The following is a 20,700-nucleotide window of genomic DNA, read 5'->3' on the forward strand; positions in this document are numbered from 1 at the left end:
TTCCCCCTGGGAATCCAACAGCTAAATCCCTCAGTTGTGTGTTTAGCCAACTCTCCCTGGAAGCTCTGGATAGTTCATGAATATGCACAGAGAGAGCCTTTCCCGGGAGGCTGCCCCTATAATGAGCTGATTGAGCTGCGCCTGCAGCAGGGTTGTTCTCCTGGGGGAAAAGTTGGGCGCCAGAACTGAGCAGCTTTGTGTCCCCGGCTTCACGGAGGCTTGGCCGGCCTCCCTGAGGAGGAGCAGAGTCAGTGGGGTATTCGCCGTACTCAGTTGTGTTAGCAGGTTCAGCCAGGCAGGATCCTCATCTGCTGTGTGTCCAAAAGATATAAAGAGCATCATGTACCTAGTACACGTAAGGTAACTTTCCTGTTTTATACCATCTTGTGCAGAAATGGACTTTTCCTGTCTAAAAACACCGCACCACTTAATAAGGACATTTCATTGCTTAGCAACAGTCCCAACTCAGCTTGGTCCTGGGCTCTTGCCATTCAGGTGGTCTCCAAAGATGTGCCAGTAAAACAGCTGCTGTCCTGGAGAAGAGGACGTCTTCTGTTTTTTCCTTGGTGATGTGATGACCAAGCCAAAAGAGTGAGGCTGGTTGCCACTGCCCAAGTATTTAAGAGCACTTGAGAGACTGGGAGCTGAGTGTAACTGAAAAATTCCAGTCCAGACAGAGTAAGCTGGAAGTGGCCGGTCCTTCAGGCATGTGTGGGACCTTGCAGCTGCCTTGATGCTGCCTCCTGTGTCACTTGCACCTTTGTTTTGTGCACAGGCATAGCAGCATGCTGGTTAACAACCTTCACTTATGCAATTATTAGAATAGTATTTTGACAGCTGTGCAGAGTCTGCTAGGGTTTAATGTAATACACAAACAAATAAGTTCCTTTAAAATAAGGCTGATGCATGCCCTTGTCTGCTGTGTCAAGACAGACTCTAGTTAAGTGGGGTGAGGACTTGTGCTTTGGAAGAGAAGTACTTTCACAATTCAAATGACAGAATAAACACACAGACTTTTTGCTCACAAAGCCACATCCTGATACACATAAAATCTGCTACCCTAGAAACTCAGGCTTTTAAAAAAAATTTCTCCATGAAAATTTGTGTAAACTTTTGAAACTAGCTGTCTGTTCTCATCAGAACAACTTTGCTTGGGGACAGTATTTTTCCCTCTTTCTCATCAATAACCTTGTAAAGTGTTGATAAAGATATAATCCACAGCATCAGCTTCCTTTAATTGCTCTTTTAGACTGTGTATCAAGATGGAAACCTAGCAACACAACAACTTGAAGGGAGATGTTTCAATAGCTACACTTCTTTTATCACCCTGGATGCATCTTCAGAGGTTAGACTCATCAAGCTAGTCTCTTTACCCTTTAGAGCCTTATAGCTTGATTCCCTAAACCTGGAATAAAACAGAACTGAGCTAGTGAAAAAGACAATGAAGATGGAATGGAAAAGCTTAATATGATAAAAGATCCATTCTTCCTTTCTTCCTGCTGCCCCTGTGAATACCTGCAGTATTCCCATGGGAAAGATACTCCTCTACAGAGAGAGAATGCTTGTCTAATAGGAAAATGATTCAAGGGGAAACTACCCTTCAGCATTTGTGTCCGTTTCACCTAGAGGCACAAGGGGAAAGCTAAGGGACCAATGGCCCAGAGCAGTGTGTAACAGTGTAATGTGTGAGAACCGGACTGGCATTTGAGAAGAAGCATCAGCATCATCCCGTCTCCAATTGCCCATGGTGATGACGACTGTGATTCCGTTTCTGCAATGTACAGGGCAAATTCATCCTCAGGGGTAGGAAAAAACCCCAAACCACAACCCCAAACGTGAGCTGAAGTCACTGATACTCTATTCAGATTTCCCTCACTCACTATAGTGTAGTGCTTTTAGCTATATTGACAAACGCCCTTGTTGTGCATAGCCTCCTTACCATAGAATAAGGCACTTACAGGGAGTCAAGGTGACAATGTAATTTGGGGGTGCATAAATGAGGGATTTCACACCGGTGAAATTGCTGTTAGTTTTCAGATATTTGGGGAAAATGTGTTTGCTAGGTGCTAAAAATTCTCTCAATACCTAGTGTGTCCTTGGCTGTGCCTCCCAAGATCTTGTACTTTTTCAGTGTTAATGAACAAAACATCGCAAATGCCTTTGTCAGACCAACAGAAGAAGCAGTTAAGTTACAGGAGAACTCTGACCCCTTCTGTATCTGTCATTTCTGAACTGCAAATGAAGTTTTATTAATAAGCTGTATTTTGCAGGAGTTTATGGGGTGGCTGTGATGTGTGTGTATGTAATCAAATCACATGACAGTGATAGGATGGGTGCATTTCGATTTGGCACAGGGAGAGCGTATGCACACGGTGTTAACATTTTGCATCCAAAAAAGCCACAGCACATCTGAAATCCTCTTGTGGTACCAGTGCTCCAAGATAAGTGCTCCTTATACAAAGACTTGCCTGTTGGTTACGAGTACTTAATAAGTAAGCTTGAGTGAAACTGGAGCGGGATAGAAGTTCATACCCTGGTGCATATGTAAAATCTGGATAAACTATGATTTTTATTTCTTAAGTTTGATCGGGTCCTTCTGTGAGTCCCAGGGGGTCTCTGGATGATGCTGCTGTGGTCTCTGTGCATGCCAACATGCAGTAAATCCTGGCAGGACTCTCTTCAGCACGAAGTATTTCACATACAATTGGTTTAATCCTCTAATCTTACCAAGCACTGACATAAATGAGAATTTAACAGGTTAGTTCATTCTAAAAAATCAAATCCCGTTATATTTCTCAAGGTAGTGCAAAAGATTTCTCCTTTTACTTACTTGATTGGCTTATTTTTTTAATCCATTGTTTGTTTAGAGGTATCAAACTATAGATTTGGGCTTAATGGTGAAAGGTACAGGTAATCGGCTCTCCTGTGATGCGAGTTTATCTGCGGTTTGAACAGCTGGAGGGGATTTCAGGATCAGAGCAAGTAGTGTGGCCTGAGGGCCTGGTTACTGGGAGCTGTGAGCTTGGCAGAGGAAGGAGTTTCTACTAAGTCTCAGTGCTTCTTACCTCCTCGGCGACAGCAGTCCTGTGCACTTTTTATTGCTTTTGTGCCAGTCAAGAGGAGCAGATGTCCTTTGCCTTCTTCCTTCCCACACACCTCGCCGTTTCTCTCTCTCTCTAGAGAGATAAGCAGTCCTCACAAGGTGTGTGTGAAAACTGTCGTTCGGCTCTGTGAGTGTGTGGCCAGGGGCCCGGGAAAGTGTTTTCAGACCTCGTGATGAAGTTGAGCAATGAAATACTAGTTTCTAGAACTCCCTTAATCTCCCCCCGTGATACCGCAGAACAGGCTATCTCTTTAAATGATTGATTTCACACAGATTTACCTGGGTTCATTCATCTTGTTGTAGCTTTACCAGGGTGAATTTTCTCTCAGGTCTGCCCTTACCAGTGCCTTTGCTAAGGGCTGGATCCTGCCTCCTCTCCTCTTTCAGAGCAGCACCTCATTTCGTGAATAGCTCTGCTGCATTCAGTGAGACCGTTAAAGAGGAAGGTGCTGTGGTGCCTGTGACTCAGACTAATGCAAGTCAATTTAAAGGACAGATTAAGCGCAGTGTGAGTATGGATTGCAGTGTCTGGCCCTTAATGAATAATTCAGGAGTATGGAGGAGACAGTGCAAGAGTTAAGTGCTTAATCCAGCTCTAGGTGAAGTCAGCAAAAGGCTTCCCATTGACCCCTGTCCGGGATATATTTCAGCAAAGCTTAACTATGTGTAAGTTTGTAAATTGTCCCATTGATGGCAGTGTGCTTCAGGCGTGAGCTACAGCAACTGTCCGCATTAGCACCCAGCTGAATGTTGTTTATGAATCTCTTGCCTGTTACACTGTCATTAACCGTCCTCTGCAGCACCTAAAGGAAGATTTCTGAGGTCTCAGCACGGTTGTTGAGTCACACTTTTATAGTATTGAAAACCAGAAAAGATTAATAACTGGAGTGCCACACCACTAACAGAAAATACAGACAGAAAAAGATTGGCAGAAAAAGCTTCAAAGGTTTCATTTTGGTTGCTTAGAGCCAGGGATGTTGCCCTCCTTCTGCAAGAACAAGACAATTGCCTGTGATAGGGATCCTACCAGCACTGGACACACAGCCTTTCACAGCTCAGGGAGTCCACTTGTGCCTGCTCTGCCAGTAGGTGAGTGTGATCTGCCTTCCTGGGGTGAATTGAACCCCCAGGGACTGCAACTGCTCCTGGAAGACCCGATGTGGGAATGGCAGAACAGTTTTGCTGGTGGGAACCAGAGGATGCTCTGCAGCTCTTGTTTTCAAGTTTTTATGGGTCTGTAGCACCTGGGAATCCTGTCCTTCCAGCTACTCCAGAGAGATTTACTTTCCCATAAAGGTTCAGTTCAGCACAGCCACTAGCAGTGCTGATTTTTTTCATGATGGCAGCAGCATCATCAACTTGGAGGGGCAGGGCATCTCCTCCTTCTGGTTGTAACATATAAAACTTCTAGCGTAACCTGTGCCTTTGTTCTGAGCCTCCAGATTCTGGCAGTGCCACAGGCTTTTGCACACCCACGGCAGAGCACGGCACCCCAGAGACAGGCTGTCTCCTGCACTGAAATTAGGGCTTCACAGATACCTCACCCTTTTCTCCTGTTTTAGAGTTCTCTCTGCTTGCTGGGAGAAGTGGTTTGGGGGACAAGGCTGGGATACTTTCCCTGCCATCTGCCTTAAGGCAGCAGGCTTGAAAGCTGGCAGAGTTACTTCCTGATCTTTGCCAAGCTCTGTTAACACAGAACAGCTCCTCCTGAATAGAAGGAAGTTCATGTTACATAAATAGTGGAGAAAGGGGAGAGGCCAGTGTGTTTAGAGGGGTTGAAAGCCACACTGGCAGTCATCTGATTCTTGAACTACTGCTTGGCCTTGACTCTCTGCTGCTTTATGGGGGGAGAGTCAGGGGTGAGTGTCATTTTTCTGCCTGGACTTGAAGGTGTGGATATTGTTGCTTCTGGGGCCTGGTTCTGCAGCTGCATCTCACTTGCAGTCATGTCGGTGAAGTCACTTGGGATTTGTTACTGGGAATGTTATCTGAGATCTACCTGCTAAACTAACTACATGGATAAGCTTATTTGGGCTTCAGGGCATCCTGTTTCATGCTGCCACAGACTTTCTTCCCATCTTACTTTTGCATAGCAGAAATCTCTTTGACTTGAACAAAGAGGAGGATTCCTGGAGATCTCTAGTTTTACTCTGAGCTCACTTGGCTGATGTTGGGCTAGCAAGTCACAGGGTCTCTGTGTCACTGTCGCTGTCTCTGTTAAATGGAGTTGTAGGTACAACTGCTGCTTCTCAGATGGCAACTAAAGCTGAATGATGTTAGCTGTAACTTGCTTGGTCTGTATTTAGCTTCTGTGAAAGTCAGCAAAAGTAATAGCTGAATTCCATCAGAGCTGAAGCTCAACTGTGGAACCTTGCTTAATTAATTTGTGAACTTGCATATAATCCTATGTATTTCCCTAGAGCAATAAGGAATTGGATCTGATAGGTGTTTGCAAAGGGTTTATGCAGTCTCTGATATATGATGCACAAAGTACTCTTTGCTCCTAGGGGGATGTTGGCTTGTTTCTTGGCTCTGTGTTACACCCAGGAGCTGAGAATGAACTGCTTTTGAGCTGTATTAAAGTCTTTGGAGACAGTTTGGAAAAAAAACCCAAACAACACCTAACCCTTCTACTGCTTGGGGTACTGCTGCACTTGCAGCACACTTGGTTCCCTGAATCCAGTAAGTTCTCTCTTTGTTCCACCTTTTAACAAGGGAAATGAATTACTGAAGAAGATGGGGCTGCAGACTCAGATTTGAACTAGAACCCAATGGGGCATTTTAAACATGTTTGAGAAATGCCCAAAGCAACCCTGACTCCTGCTTATAAATCAAACCTGGCCAAATCCTCTGTCTTCATATTTACACTGCCACCTCTTTCACTCCACCTCTCCCCTTCCACACCCTCCCACTTGCTCTCCAGCTAAAACTCAGGCATCAGGTTTAATCTCCAAGCCAATTTTTATAGCTGAGTTGAAACTGGAAGGTGGACAGGCCCACAAGAGCATGAAAGTGACTCAGTAACACAATGGGCTCCAGTTAAACTGGGAGTCTGGACAATATAAACATCAGCTTGTTTTGAAAGCTAAATTTATTTTGCCTGAAAGCTCAGGGTAGCTCTTGGACCATGCTGAAAACTGCTCCTTCTGGTGCTTCCTGCCAACAGTTGCAATTTCCAGCCTCTGGGCATTGCAGGGTGGGCTTTTTCAGGACTCACAGAGCACCTTGTCAGTGCCTTGGACTTCTCTGAGTGTCCAGTCTCTGAATGTGCTTCTTAGTGGAGTGTCTCACATCTGATGTATATGCTTCAAGCCATTCCTTTCCACATCCAAACTGAATTTTATGTCCAGGGCCATTCCTTCACTTTTTCCCCATCCTAACTCTTGCATCTCAGCTCTGTCCCTTCACACAGGGCTCAGAGATGGGCAGCAAGTGGGCAGCTGAGCTGTGGTCTGTGGTGGTCTTTGGTCCATTTCATACTTGTCTCTGGTGTCAATGCATGCACAGAGCATGGCAGAAAAGCTGCAGCATCGTAGGGTGCTATAAAACACCAGCCTATGACAACTGGAAACAAGATATATCAGCAGGTAAATGTTTCATCCCCTGTGGCACTGCTTAAGCCAAAGAAGCAAAGCTTCATTCCTGTAAATCAGCTGTCTGGAACCAATTCCTTGGTGCAAGTTTCCTCACAGTAACTCCAGAGTTCATAGCATGGGTTTTTATGTAAGTGGCACAGGAAAGCATCTTGCCTTGTTTAGATTCCAAAAACAGAGAGCTCTACTATAAGTAGCAGACAAATAAAATTTTGATGACATTTCCTTTACAGACCTCTTGCAGTGCCTTGTATTTCTGATGTGTTGTGGGGAGATAATTCCTTCTGGATCCAAATCTTGGCTTACATGCAGCTAAATTCGTTCCTGCATGTACACCACCTGCCTACATGCTCATTTACTTGGTTATGTTGCAGATCCTGGTACTGTTCGCATTTCCATTTCTCTGGCTGATTTGGGAAGGGCCAACAGTGACTTTTCCTCTTGTACTCAGCCAAAAGCCTGGTTTCCAGAGGGCCAGACACAGTTCCACATCCACACAGGGCAGTGGAGTGAGTCCCTTTGAAAATCAATTTACAGATGTCTTTGCAAAAATAGCCTGTGTTTGCTTGTGAAGGGGAATCCCAGGAGTCTTTTGAACAAGGCATGTTGTGAAATGATGGAAGTCTCGAACTCCAAAATATGAGAGCAATTCAGAGCAGATTATGTGCTTTGCCCCAGGAAAGCTGGAAAAACTAGAGCCACAAATATTACCTTCATTTTTGTGTTTTAACTGCAGGACTTTGTCCTAAGAGATAGCACAAGTAGCATCTCAGCCTGCGAACATCTGTCTGAAAGTGTGGGATGCAGTAAGGAACTGGGAACAATAGCCTGAAATGCTTTGATCCTTTGCCAGGTGGCAGTTCTCGTCCCTTTGGGTTGGCTGATTGCCACTCATGAGCAGCTCCTGTGCAGCTCCTATGGCTGTGAATCTCTGCATCTTTGGTGGTAGAAGGGGAATAAAGACAAGGGTGATGTTTGCCTCTTTCTGAACTGCTTCAGATCATGGACCTCCAGGTCTGTGCTGGGAGGGAGGAGAAGAGCGCAGAGAGGAGGACATTCCTACTGTCTCAGCTCAGTCCTGGTGGCCTAAATCTGTATCCTAGAGACGTGGCTTCACTGGAAGCTTCTGGGAGCTGTTACAAACAATGTTTCCCTCCCTTGCACAGTGACTAATAGGAACCAGCTCATGGTGTCTCTTGTTTGTATTAGGAAGCATCCTGGACTTTGTCTGAGACGAATGTGTCATTAAAGCCTGTTTGCTTATTCTGAGACCCTGCCCCCTCCTCTGCTAATGGTCTGCAGGACTGTGCTTATTGAGCTGTAGTAATATTTAATGTGAGTTTCTGCATGGCTGGTGCAGCTGGCAGTAAGCTTTAAGTCATTGTACTGGCAGGGGATCTGCCGACCTGCTGCTCAGGCACTGAGGCAGCTTGTCTTGTCTCCACATCTTCCCCTCAAGAAGTTTTCCTTCTGTTCTGAAAAACCTTGTGCTTGCCCAGGTCCTGCTCCAGAGCAGTGAGCTGTGTGACATTAGAGGCTCTTCAGCCTCTGGATATTGCACATCTTCTTCCAGATTTCTCACTGATTCTTGGAAGATGAAATATCAGTGCTAATTAGATTAATTCCGCAAGCACTGGGTTTTCATGGGAGGAGAGCAGGTAACTGCATCTATTTGAGAGAGAGAGAGGTGTGGGAGGTAAGAAAGACATACCTGCTCAGATCCCACTTTTCAGGCTGCTAAAAGCCAGCCAGCTACAAGCTGCTTTGTGAGTCCCTCCTGATCCAGTAGTAAGTTTTCCATGGGTTACTATAAAGCATAGTTTGCTGCAGTTATTCTCACTCAGTTGTAGTGACGGTCAGGATGAATTCCCCCCAAAATTCACCCTCACATTCTCAGAAATAGGAGGCTGTGTCTGTGCGACAGATAAGCTCAGCTCAGTGAATGGAGCTGGAATGGTGCACAAGTATTTCAGTATTCCTGCTACTCCCTCATTTGGGAGAGGGCTACAGATCACCCACTCCTCTCTCATGCTGGTGTATGGAAAGCCCTGCTGAAAAAGTCAATGTTGCTGAAAAAGTCAATGTTACTGAAATACCATGGGAGTTGTGTCCTCACCACAGCCTTACAGCCTTTCTGTTCCAAATCTGGCATTTTCTGATGTCAGTAAATTGTAGCAGTGAAAAATAAGACTTGTAGATCCATTAGATCTAAATGGGTAGCGCCTGGAGTGAGACACTGTGACCTGCATGACTCAACACATGTGCAGATGGGACTCTGTGCCTGTTCCTCCCCTTTCTGGAAGGTCAGAACACAACGAGCAGAGCTGGCTAAGTACACTCTTCAGGTGGAGCACTTGTAACATTTTCTTGTAACCTTACTGTACCTTTTACCACCTTTGGAGTGGCAAGAAGTGGAGCTGAAACAGCTGCCTGTGCTGTGGTTGGCGAGAAGGCCTGGCAGCACAGGTTGGAATTCCTGCCTTATCTTTCATATTGCTGCCCACAGAACCACAGCCAGCAAAGCCTCCTCTGCACAAACTGCTGCTTGAGCTGCTGAGAGAAACAGCTCAGATGGAGGGTGAGGAAGAAGTTTTCCTCCTCCTTCTCAGCGATGAACTAGCAGCTTATGTGAATACTGTGGAGAGGAGCCTTTAGGAGAGGGTGTTTTGATCAGTTCCAGAAGCAGTGTGCACACCAGCAGGGTATTGCTGGAGAACTGCACATGGATGAGGCTGCACAGCCAGCCCTTGTCTGTGTCCTTCCTCCCACTGCAAAGGGTGGCTGTGGGGAGAGGGGTCAGAGTCTGCATGGGAATCCTGCAGCTGAGCACAGAGTGGTATCAGTCCCGGTGGTTAACGTAAACTGGGGAGGCTGAGCACAGGGTAGAATAATAAATTACTGGTAGGCACTGCCAGCAGGATCTGGCTTTCCTTTCCAGGGTGACAGTGATGTATGAAGTTGGAGTGTAGCAGCACACAAGCTTTGGGGATGGCAGTTTATTCCACTGGCTTGGGAATTGATGATTCCCCTCTGTGGTCTGACATTCCTTCCTGGAGTGATACTTCTTGGGATAGTAATGCAAGGCCCTGGTTTGTGGCAGCCATCTACATGTAATGATCTGTAAAGGTTTGCTCTGAGCACAGGTGCTTAGGGGTAGGTGCTGGAGTGTGGGAATCCACATACCTTTGACAAGCTTGTTCTTTGGGCCGCTGGCAGGTGGGATCCAGGGTGCTTTTGAAATCTGTCAAGGCACCCAAAGGCACCCAGCTGAGCCAGAAGAGATCCCTTTACTTAGAAACAGCAACTGGCTGGGGCTCAGACAAAATCTAAGTAATTTTTGTAGTGGTTAGGTAAGTAACATCTGAAGCATATCAGAGCCTCAGCTTGTTTGGTGTCTGTGTGCAGAAACCTGGAATTGCCACATGCCTGAGTGACAGCACAGCTTATCACCAGCACAAGCAAGTAGCTTGAGTAGTAAATATGGCATAGGGCTGTGAGGCATGTTTTGTGAGATTATAACCAAGAAAGCTGCTTCTGACATCTACAATAATTAGTTACAATAACCAGGAGCAAATTATTTTATCAGGAAATTAATTTTCTTTGGCAGTGACATGCATGTTAGCGAAGTGTTCTGCAGCAATCCCGGGATGTTAGGGCACTGAACGTGCATGGTTTGATGTGAGCAAATCCTTGTGACCTTTGCCTTTGAAAAGTGCCAGTTTCAATACTTTAAAGCATGTATTTTGAGGCAATTTATTGGTTTATTTTTGGTAGTGTAGATGGTGTGAATATGGCTGTCATTGGGGAGGTTGGATATCCCTCACCAGCATAAAGGTTATGTTGCACAATGATGGTTATGTTTGATGATACAGCTCAAATTATACTTGCAGAACACAGCAGAGTTTGTGGTTTGTTGCACACAGCCCCCATCTTTGCCCTCAAAAAGATCTGGTATCCTGTGTGTCAAGCTAGGCACCCAAAATGTCTACTTCTTCCTTCATCTCCTGAGCTCCAGCATCTGTCAGATGCAGACTACACCACCCCCTCCTTCTCTGAGATGCTGGGAGAAGATTCAGTTCAGCCCTGTTTGTTCAGCCCTCAGACTCTGTTGTGACAGGCAGTGTTGAAAAGCTCATGTGGAAATTAATAATTCTGCCTGTGAGCCAGGCATGAGCAGTGTGCAGGAAATGAGGCATGAGACCACACACTGAATGATGAGGAGACAACAGGGGAGCAAATAACTGCTGGGTTTGGGGAGCATTATCCATCGCATGCACTGGTGGAAGCCTTGGACACTGGGCTTGTAAGCAAAACTACACTGCAGAGCATTTACAAAAGAAGGACAAATTAAGGATTCTGTGTCAGCCCTGAATTTGGCATTTCTTCACTGATGAGTGCTTGACTTTGCAGCTAATCTTTCCACACTGTTTTTGGCATACAATTATGAGTAGATCTAATCAGTGTTTGTCAGAGCCTGGAGTAGCAGGTGGGTGCACGCAGAAGATCCTCGACGTCGTATGCTGAGAGTGCTCCAAGCAGCCTTTGTCCAGTCAGAAAGCTGGTCAAGAGATGGTAGAATCATTTAGGTTGGAAAAGCTCATTGAACCTAATCACTTAAGATCATTGATCCTTCTGTTTCCAGCTGCTCTTATCTTAGCCAGGGTGTAAAAGTTCCTGTAGGGCTGAAGAGGGGTGGAACAGTCAGCAGTGGAACACCTCAGTAAGAGATGTGGATGCGTGTGCCTATGCTTGATTTCATAAAGCTTGTGATCAGATAATCCTCTTTCCTATATACAGCCCTGTCTATTGTCTTGCTTTTTGTGAGCAAGTGGAGTTATAGACTGTAGAGCTTTAATGTATATATATATTTAAAATATTTTTGTTGAACTTTTTTTCCGGCAAACACATATTTATATCATTACACTGTAATTCCAACAGCTCTGTGCTGCTGGAGCATTCTGATGTCATTCTGATCTGCAAAGTGCCTGGAGTCTGGTAGTGTTTTTGTGCATCTTACCAAAGGATTTAAAGCAAGTAGAAAGGGAAATGCAAAGCACACAGAAAGAAAATAGATTAAAGCCTTGTTGCTGTGTTGTGCTTGCAACTGGAAAAGTGAACCCTGCTTAACTAATAATGGTGGAGCCAGCTCAGCCATCAGATCAAACCAGTGCTTTTCAGCAGCATGTGCATCTCTGGGCTTGTATGCCACCGAAACAGGCTCTGTCAGTGTTGTATTCTCAGGTGCAGGTTCTGCTCCATGGCTGAATTAAGTTAATGTTTTGAGAAGTGTTATAGGAGATTCAGGGTCAGGTATCCATGGCCTGTTTTACTTTTCCAGGAGTGCAAAACTTGTGAAAGTTGGTAAGACTGATCAATAGTTAATTTATGCAAGCACAGTTAACTATTGGGAGACAGCAAATGTTGATCACAAAACCTAAGAAGCAGGATTCACCTTAATCTTCTCAAAATAAGAGGAACAAGAATTTACTTGAGACCAACACAGAAACCGCTGAATCATTCTACAAAGGACTGTGCGTGCTTCAGAAGAAAGGTGAAAAGTGCATTGTGCTGAAGACTACTGATCTTCATCAGAAAGACCCCTGAGGAAGAAGAGGCACCTTCCTCAGTGAGACCACCAGCACACACCACGCATGTGTGACACATATGCTAATGATATTAATGACTTCTGCGAACTAATTTGTATAACCACTCCTATCTCAAGGAATGTGATGACTATTCATGAATTTTACCCATAATATTGTGTTGTAGGAAGTGCCAGTGTGTGTGTTTGGAGGAGTGATCCCCCACGCACCTGGTGCCGAATAAAGCAAATACCCGCTTCTTGGAATCTGTCTCTGAAGTGTCTCTTGGCCTGGTTTGGGTGATTCAACTGGCACCCCAGAGGGGACCCTAACTCTGCCTGGCTGCTGGATCCAGGGGTAAGCAGACCTCCCAGCCACGGCCCTGAATTTTCAGGGGGAGCTCAGCTGTCTCCTGGCTCATGGCGAGAGCAGACAAGGACCATCTGCACCAAATTAAGGTATTTGCTATTTTTTGTTGAGTAGAAATTCCCATGGGTCCAGGGTTCAAGTCCCCGAGGGTGGGTTGAAAGTCCCGAGGAGACTAGGTCTCCCAAAATTAGTCCTGGGCAAAAGGAATGGTACCTTTAAGGGGTTGGAGCCCCCAGGGATTGGACCCCACTCTTATGCACAAGGAAAGATACCTTTAAGGGGTTGGAGGCCCCAGGGGTTGGACCCCACTGTCATGCACTATCGTATTTTTGTTCTGTCTGTCGCTGTTTTGCTACTGTGTGAGTGAGAACAGATGAGACGTGTTCCGGACACAAAGCGAGTGTGGAGCTCTAGCTGTGGTTCTGTAACCCGGAGCCGGGAGTGGCCAATGAAAAGCGAAGTGATTGGCAGTGAGTGAATGAGTATAAATCATATAAACTATTGGTTTGGAGTTCAACCTTGTTATCCTGAGGGAGGCGGATTGTATCACTGGAGGGGAGAGATTTTAGACATTAAATTGAGAACACCCAGACACGCAACCCCTTTTCTAATGTAGCTCCACGTAACTTCCCTCCTGAAATTCCGTGGAAACAGTTGTGAGGCTTGGACTTTGTGTACATGTATTAATTGTGAGAGAAAGTGGTATTGTACTAAAAGAAGTGGGTGGTGTCCAAAATGAGGGTGTAAGTAATGTTAAAGTAAGGGGAGGGTGACAGAATAGTGAGAGGTTTATTGTGGCTTTAGTGTGTGGATCTGGGAGGCTTGGAAAGAAAAGTGGGAGGAGATGTGCAGGAAGGCTTGCATGGAAAGAGAGAAGAGAGGGAGAGAAAAGAGAGGAACAGACAAAGGAGGCAATGGGATCATCAGAAAGCAAGGAAATAACCCAGAAGAGTCCACTGGGATGTGTGTTAGCACACTGGAAAGAACTAGGAGGAATCCCTGGAGGGACTATGAAAAAGAGCACCCTAATTAAATACTGTAACCAATGGTTGCCACTATACAAATTAGATGATGGTGAAAAGTGGCCAGAAAATGGGACTTTAAACTATAACACCTTACTACAATTAATGCTATTTTTAAGGAGGGAGAATAGATGGGATGAAATTTTTTACGTGGATTGTTTTTTACTTTAAGACGTAAACCAGAGTGGCAAAAACGGTGTGGTATCAGTTTGGCACCCCAGGATTCAATGGTCCTGCTTTTAGAAAAGGAGGCAAAAGGGAAAAGCTGCATGAAGAGGTGTTGCTCATAATGCAATATAGGGCAGAGATGTTTAAAGCTCAAAACTGAGAGAGACCAGGATCCCTTAGAAAGCCAGGAGTTAATGAAATACAGTGGTGACACCCTAACATCAGGGACAACGTCCCCAGCATCTCTAACATCCCTGGAGGGTAGTGGGAACAAAGGGACAAGTGAGGCTAGCTCAGGAATATCATCCAGAACTAGGAGCAAGGTCCCTGTAGAGAAGAAGCTTATAGCACTGCTCAGACAAGTGGTAGGGCCAGATGGGGGAATAGCAGAAGTTAAAGCACCATTTACAGCTCTGGATTTAGATACCTGGAGGGAGGCAGCCAGAATGTATAGAAAAGACCCTGAAAAGGTAGCAAAGAGGTTTGAATTAGTTGTTAGAAATCAGGATGTTGATTGGGATGTTAATGCTATCAGAGCTAGCTGAAACAGAAAAAGCAGCTGTAATATCCACGGCAAGAACACATGTGCAGGGACAAATAGCTACTGGGATATTACACGGTAATGTAGGTAACATTTTCCCCACGGAAGATCCACATTGGGACCCAAATGATCCACAAACATATCCGTTTTTGGTTAGATACAGGAAATTAATACACTGGGACTGCTAAACACTATACCTAAAATGTTTAATTGGTCATTGTTGTTCAGTATTCACCAGGAAACCACTGAGTCTCCAGACTCATTTGTAGAAAGGCTAAGGGATAATATGAGGAGACACACTACACTGGATCCAGCTTCTGAAATCGGGCAGTAACAGTTAATATCCTTATTAATGGGTCAGTCAGCGCCAGCTATACGCAGAAAATTGCAAAAGGTCAGGGAACCAGGTAACGGGAACTTAGAGAAACTTTTAGCAGCAGCGTGGGAAGTTTATAAAAACAGAGCACAGCCCCTTACGGTCACGGTTGCCCAGGTTAGGGGACCGAGATTCCCCAGGGGTGGGAGGAGGCCTCCACCTGGGGGGCAAAGACAGCAATGCCCAGCCCCTAACCGATGTTTACCGTGTGGCCAGCTCAGGCATTGGAAGCGGAATTGTCCTATGAATCGTGCCGCGATTCCGACGACACAATCATCAGCCCCGCCAGAACCAGTGACTGTAGCACAACTGTATCAGTAGTGACAGGGACTGGCTGGGGGCCCCCCCAAATTAGCCGACCCGCTGGTTAAACTTAGGCTAGGGGAACGGGAGGTGGAATTTTTGGTAGGTACTGGAGCCACGTTCTCAGTCCTGAATCAGACTTTTGAGTCCTATAAGCAATGATTATGTCCAAGTTATTGGGGCCACGGGGAAAACAGAAAAAGCCTACTTTTTAAGACCCTTAAAATTTACATTAGGTAAAAAGATGGGAATACATCAATTTTTATATCTTCCAAATTCACCAAAGCCACTGCTAGGCAGAGATCTATTAACTTGGTTAGAAGCAAAAACAGAATTTACAGAATAAGGAATGAGACTACATGTTCCTGAGGAAAAATTAATTATGGCCTTAAGTTTAGCAAATTTCCCTGAAAGAGGAGAAATACCCATGGATAGTGAAATAACAGATCAAGTGATCCCACTAGTATGGGATGTTGAAATTCCAGGGAGATCAAAATGGGCTTCCCCGGTGATTACTGAACTACTGGAAGGTGCACAACCAGTGTCAGTTAAACAATATCCACTAAGACAAGAAGCACGAGTGGGAATAGAACCAATAATTGCCAAATTTATTGATCAAGGGTTGTTGAGAGAGTGTAGGTCTCCCTATAATACCCCAATTCTACCAGTACAAAAGCCAAATGGAAGTTATAGATTGGTTCTGGACCTAAGGGCAATAAATGCAATAACGAAAACACTTCATCCCGTAGTGGCCAATCCTTACACTTACAAAATTACAGAGTGACTGGGTGTGGTTTTCAGTTTTAAAGGATTCTTTTGTCTGCCATTAGCTGAAAGCAGTCAGGAAATTTTTGCCTTTGAATGGGAAAACCCCAGAACAGGGAGAAAGAGTCAGCTCACATGGACTGTATTGCCACAAGGATTCAAAATAGCCCCACGATATTTGGAGATCAATTAGCCAAGGAACTGGAAGCCTGGACACCGCCACTTGGAGAAGGTACACTCCTGCAGTACGTTGATGACCTACTGATAGCAACAAGGACCTGTGAAGACTGCAAGGACTGGACTGTAAGTATTTTAAATTTTCTGGGACTAAGTGGATATAGGGTCTCCTCTGAAAAGACTCAGCTAGTCCTCCAAAAAGTTACATATCTGGGATATGAACTGGTGGGAGGAGAGAGAGCCTTGGGAAATAACAAGAAGGAGGCAATTTGTCAAATGCCGTGGCCAGCTACAACCAAAGAACTGAGAACTTTTCTGGGAATGACAGGATAGTGTAGGTTGTGGATCTACAACTATGGACTAATTGTGAAACCTTTATACCAACTCCTGAAAGAAACTGGGGGAACTCACCTATGCTGGACACCAGAGACTAATAATGCATTTGTAACTCTGAAACGTGAGTTGATGCAAGCTCCAGCACTATGCATACCAGATGTCACTAAACCTTTTCTGTTGTTCTCACATGAGAGGCAAGGACTGGTGCTGGGACTTTTGGCACAGAAGCTGGGACCATACAAAAGGCCAGTGGCTTATTTCTCCAAGTAGCTGGACGTGGTCAGCCGAGCATCATCCTGAACATAGAGGAAGTTCGCAAGTTCACAATGGGCCAGCAGATGACTGGTTTTGTCTCTCACACAGTGTCAGCAGTGCTCACACAGAAAGGAAATCACTGGTTAATCCCATCTCGCTTTCTCAAATACCAAGCTGTTCTAACAGAATCGGAGGATGTGAGTACCAACATCTTAAATCCAGCAGCTTACCTCCAGGGCAAAGCTACTGAGGAGCCTGTACAGCATGACTGCATTGAAACCATGGAGGCAGTTTACTCCAGCCGCCCAGACCTTAAAGGACTCTCCGCTAGAAAATGCGGACAACTGGTTCACTGATGGGAGCAGCTATGTCAAGAATGGTAAGCGGTTTGCTGGGTATACAATTACAACCACAGACGCCGTCATCGAAGCAAATCCGTTACCTGTGGGGACATCTGCTCAAAAGGCTGAGGTAATAGCCCTGACTTGAGCCCTGGCATTAGCTGAAGGAAAACCTATCAACATTTGGACTGATAGAAGGTATGCCTTCGGGGTGGTACATACTCATGGGGCTATTTGGAAAGAAAGGGGTTTATTAACCTCACAGAAGAAAGAAATCCAGCATGCTACTGAAATCTTACAGTTGCTGGAAGTGGTGCTAAAACCTTCAAAAGTGGCTATGATGCATTGTAAAGGACACTCCCAGGGAAGCACCATCCCTGAACTAGGAAATGCTATGGCAGACAAAACCGCAAAGTCAGTGGCTAGAGGGGGGCACATAGATCCAAGCCCTAGCTCTAATCCCTTCTAACATCCTTATGGGTGAAAACTCCCCACCATACAACACTGATGATTTAAATTGGATACAAGAAGAAAAGGGACAAATGGGAACAGACAGGTGGGCTAAAATAAAGGGTCTCATACCCAGAAAACTGTTAAAATTATTTATCCAGAGCGAACATTCTAAGACACATTGGGGAGTTGATGCTCTACATAACCACTTAAAGGACAAAGTGACAGCACCAAAATTAAAGGAGACAATTGAGGACATAACTTCCACTTGTGAAATCTGTCTTAAAAATAACTCTAATACCACTGTTAGGCTAAACACAGGGACTGTCCCTAAAGGAGTTTTACCAGGGGATGTGTGGCAAATTGACTTTTCTGAATTACCTAGAAGAGGGGGATATCTTTTAGTCCTCACAGACACTTCTTCAGGTTGGCCAGAAGCTTTCCCTTGTAGGACAAATAAAGCTAGAGAAGTTGTTAAAGCTTTAGTACAAGAAATTATTCCACGATTTGGGGTGCCTTGGGAAATTAATTCTGATACGGGATCACACTTTGTAGCCCAGGTGGTGGTGCAGAGAGTGAGTAGTCATCTACTGGGTATAAGCTGGCAATTACATGCACCATACAGGCCTCAGGCAAGTGGGCAAGTAGAAAAGATTAATCACTTAATAATACAACAATTTGCCAAAATTTGTCAAGAAACTAATTTATATTGGTATCAGGCTCTGCCCATGGCTTTGCTAAGAATTAGGGTAAAACCACGGTTTAAAGAAAAACTAAGTCCCTTTGAAATTTTGTATGGAAGGCCCTACAGAACAAATGTCACAATGACAGCGTGGCTCTGTTAGGGCAAAGCTACTTAATAGATTATGTAAAGCATTTAGGTCAAAAATTACGATCAATGTGGACTACAGTTGTTAATTGTCAACCGCCACCACCTGATAAACCCTTTCACAATGTGAATCCAGGAGATTGGGTTTATGTTAAGTCTCTTTCAGGAGATCCACTTCAGGAAAAATGGGAAGGACCTTATCAGACACTGCTGACCACTCACACAGCAATTAAAGTACAAGGAAAACCAACTTGGATCCATTATGCAAAGACAAAACCTGCACCAAAACCAGAGTGGGAAGCAAGAACAGGACCTCTACGCCTTCAAATACAAAAAATCAACACAACATGATTTGGACCATATTAGTGGCACTGGTAACTGGGGAGGGTGCATGGGATCAAAATACATACCTTCTATTGCTCAAAGGTGGTGTTGAGAACTTTAACTGATTGCTGGATATGCTCCCAGCTGCCTGAAAATTCTGCTAGAGGCTTTCCTTTGGTTGGGACAACATCCCCTAATACAACAGAAATCCATGCTGCACTTAGTACTAATAACCTTTCACATTATGTCAACATATCCCTAGACCAACTTCAGTGGAAATTAGAGCTTGAGGAATCAATAAATGAGTCCTCACTGGTACCCTGTGTGCAGCGGTGCTGGGAGGAGTCTATACCCAAAAACTCAGGAGGAAATAAGATGGATTCCAAATGTGGGAGCTTAACATTTATAGGCAGCTACCCCAACTGCTCAAGTTTTTGGACCTATGGGGGGGGTTAACATGTAGAATAAGAATCAAACGAGACGAAGACCAAAGCCCAAGGGTTGGCCAGTGCCCTCATGACAGGGTTGGTACTGGATATATGGACACAGTGCCTATAAAGTTTTACCCTTAAGATGGCAAGGCCGCTGTGCGATAGGACGAGTATTTCCCCACATTAATGTTGTCTCTCAACTACAAGGCTTGCTCCAAACTTTTATACACAGCACCAAAAGGACATCAAACCCCTTGATAGATAGACCCACTGGATTTCACAGCTTTGCGAGGTGGTTTATACCCAGCCTCGGAGTAAGTGAGCTAGAAAAATCAATAGTGAATCTTTTCACTACCGTAGAAACCATAATGAATGCCACTGCAGATGCCATAAGAACACAGCAAATCGAGATTAAGAGCATGTCACAATTGGCTATACAGAATAGACTTGCATTAGATTTGCTGTACACAAAGAGGAAGGAGTATGTACAGTTAGAAATACAAGCTGTTGCAGTTATGTTGATTTAAATAAACAAATAGAAACAGATTTGCAGACAATTCTGGAAAAAACACGGACACAAAACACAAACATTGCATCAGATCACCTTAGATGACACTTCTTGGGGGTTTAAAGACATATGGGACAAACTTACAGCGTGGTTACCCAACTTATCCTGGCTTAAACAATTGTTCGTAATAGTTATTTCTATAATTGCATTGTTATTTACTGTTTGCATTAGTAGTTACTGTTGTACAATTTTATGTACTTGGAATCGCAATGCTTATGCTCAATGGCAAAAGCACAAACTTAGAAGCAAGATAGAGAAGGGTACTTGCTTTCAAGACGTGAGATGTGTAAAGAATTACAAATGACCGAAGAAAAAGGGGGGATTGATAAGACTGATCAATAGTTAACTCATGCAAGCACAGTTAACTATTGGGAGACAGCAAATGTTGATCACAAAACCTAAGAAGCAGGATTCACCTTAATCTTCTCAAAATAAGAGGAACAAGAATTTACTTGAGACCAACACAGAAACCACTGAATCATTCTACAAAGGACTGTGCATGCTCCAGAAAGAAAGGTGAAAAGTGCATTGTGCTGAAGACTACTGATCTTCATCAGAAAGACCCCTGAGGAAGAAGATGCACCTTCCTCAGTGAGACCACCAGCACACACCACGCATGTGTGACACATATGCTAATGATATTAATGACTTCTGCGAACTAATTTGTATAACCACTCCTATCTCAAGGAATGTGATGACTATTCATGAATTTTACCCATAATATTGTGTTGTAGGAAGAGCCAGTGTGTGTGTTTGGAGGAGTGATCCCCCACGCACCTGGTGCCGAATAAAGCAAATACCCGCTTCTTGGACTCTGTCTCTGAAGTGTCTCTTGGCCTGGTTTGGGTGATTCAAAGTCAGACCTTCAATTAGAGGAAAATCGTATCTAATTCTCCCTATTGTTTTGCTTAACAATTCATGAAAGGTAGTCTACGCACTTGGTGACAGCTGTGTTGATAAGGGAGAATGGGGACCTGAGATAGCCCTTCTTGGTTGTATTTTAAAATTAGAATTCTGGATTAGTCTCAGTGATTCAAGTGTAGAGCAAGACTGTGGTTCTGTGTCCTGGTGTCCCGGTGGAGCTCTGCTTTAGTGTGGTACATTAATGATGCCCTCAAGTTGTTCTACATGGCCAGAACTGTGTGCAGCTCTGTGTCAGAGAAAAGG

General features: G+C 44.6%; 1 long non-coding RNA gene across 1 annotated transcript in view; it reads right to left on the minus strand.

Annotated features, from left to right (window-relative positions):
* Positions 1–14,097: 14,097 nt before the first annotated feature.
* Positions 14,098–20,700, minus strand: part of LOC108446912 — an 11,260-nt gene continuing 4,657 nt past the window's right edge. Inside the window, exons 2-3 of the long non-coding RNA XR_001862251.1 lie at positions 17,750–17,753; positions 14,098–16,471 (exon numbers count right to left, since the gene is read on the minus strand). This is a non-coding gene — a long non-coding RNA (uncharacterized LOC108446912). The remainder of the gene's footprint in view (positions 16,472–17,749; positions 17,754–20,700) is intronic.

Source organism: Corvus brachyrhynchos, unplaced genomic scaffold, assembly GCF_000691975.1.
Source record: "Corvus brachyrhynchos isolate BGI_N302 unplaced genomic scaffold, ASM69197v1 scaffold395, whole genome shotgun sequence".
NCBI classification, from domain to species: Eukaryota; Metazoa; Chordata; class Aves; order Passeriformes; family Corvidae; genus Corvus; species Corvus brachyrhynchos.